This window comes from Sinocyclocheilus rhinocerous, unplaced genomic scaffold (assembly GCF_001515625.1).
Source record: "Sinocyclocheilus rhinocerous isolate Xijiao unplaced genomic scaffold, SAMN03320098_v1.1 scaffold381, whole genome shotgun sequence".
NCBI lineage: Eukaryota > Metazoa > Chordata > Actinopteri > Cypriniformes > Cyprinidae > Sinocyclocheilus > Sinocyclocheilus rhinocerous.
In genome coordinates, this window is record NW_015640044.1 from 65,491 (window position 1) to 67,707 (window position 2,217).

The following is a 2,217-nucleotide window of genomic DNA, read 5'->3' on the forward strand; positions in this document are numbered from 1 at the left end:
TGTTTTTATACAGTCTATGGTTTATTCCAGCCGCGCCACGCACGTTTCTGAAGCGGCTCTTTGCTGCTTCTGTAAAGATACACGCATATGTCTCCTTTGAATAAATATAGCCAAAATCCCACCAAAATCCGTTGCCATGATTTATCGCGAGAGGCAAAAGGTTACGTTTAAGTCTCATAACATTGGTTAATGGAAACGCCGTCATTTCGCAATACTTTTTTATCGACATTTATAAAATATCTCCAAAGTTTTGCGCAAATCTGTAATGGAAACGCGCCTAATTGTTGTAATGAGTATTGTTGCAGTACGGACTGTATTCGGTGCCACTCAGGCAGACTTCCTGTTTGACAGTGTTACTGACCGTGGGTTATGCAGTGTTCAATAAAGAGTACGCAACTATATCGGCGTTAATCGTCCATTCTATTTATGATAGAGAATAGAATGAAACACACGTCACTGCGTTTGCATTAGCTCTCGTGAGCTATTTCGTCCGAGCTATTACAGCGACTCATTTGGCGCACATTTCTCTTTCTGAAACCTGTAAACCACATTCTTACTCTATAGCGACCCCAACTCTATATAAGTTAGCGGTTTGCCTGAGCATGCAGTTATTTCGCACTTACTAGACTTCAATCACATGGCTTTCCCAACTTCTTTTTGCGTCTGTCCTGTGCGCCGCATATTATTTCTTTTGCGCGGTCGCGACGAATTAGAAGGAACATTGTTGTATCATTTCAATTAATAACTCATATTGTCTTCAAAGATGATTTAATGATAGAGCCAGGGTTTAAATATACACTAAGTCTGAGGGTGCAAAAAAAAATCTAAATATTGAGAAAATCGCCTTTAAAGTTGTCCAAATGAAGTTCTTAGCAATACATATTACTAATCAAAAATGAAGTTTTGATATATTTACAGTAAGAAAATTTACCAAATATCTTCATGGAACATCTTTACTTAATATCCTAATGATTTTTGGCATAAAAGAAAAATCTATAATTTTGACCAATATAATGTATTTTTGGCTATTGCTACAAATATACCCCAGCGACTTAAAACTGGTTTATATATATATTATATATGAAACGATGTGATTTTGGAGGCCAGTACACGTATGTTTGACCAGTAGAATAACTAAACAACATTATTGTTTTCATTTTGCAGTTGTGATTCAGTACAGAAGACTGACAGAGGATCTTTCTTTAATTCTCCTGCGAACAGTCATTAAATGAAAATCTAGGATGAAGGGTGTGTGACATTCAATGGATAAATGCTGTTTGTTACACGTATCACTAGATGGCAGTGTTTTGTAAGGTGTCAAGGAAGGCACTGAAGAACCAAAGGAGATGTATGGTTATCTTAAAGGGATAGTTCACCCAAAAATGAAAATTCTGTCATTAATTACTCACCCTCATGTTGTTCCAAACCCGTAAGACCTTCGTTCAACTTCGAAACACAATTTAAGATATTTTTGATGAAATCTGAGGGCTCTCTGACCCTCCCATAGACAGCAAGGTAACTACCACGTTCAAGGTCCAGAAAAGTATACCAAGATGAAAATACCGACTTTATTCCACATTTTCGTCTCTACTGCGTCACTTGTGGACGCACGTTCAGGACAGTATCATGACACGAGCGTGTGGCGGCGCTGACCCAGAGCCGGCGTAATGACACCAACACACCGGATCTGGGTCAGCGCCGGTGTTACGAGATTTTCGGTTTCAGTGGGCAGAGCAAACATGAATATTCATGAGTTTCCCGGACATGCCCGTGGAACCAAGTGGAACTGAGAATTTCAGTTCACGCTCCTTGTATCTCAGCAGGTTTAATGGAATATTTTTAAAAAAGGTAAATATTTTACAGCGTTGCACAAACCTATGCCTAAACTACATTTGTTCATCATTTTGTAACAGTTTATAATGTTTCCACTTTATTTTTTATATTTAGAGGCCCCTTTTATTTATTTATGTAGTCATTTAGCAGAAGCTTGGCTTTACACATACAAAACATACACAACAAAACGAAAACAAGTAGATAGAGAAAGCTAGTGTTAGAGGCCTTTTTTAAAGAAAACAAGCAGATGGAAAACAAATAGAGAGTGCAAATGTTAGAGGGTCAAATATAGATGGAAGAGACGTGTTTTTAGTCGTTTCTTGATGATGGTTAAGGACTCAGCTGCTGGGATTGAGTTGGGCAGGTCATTCCACCAGGAGGGAA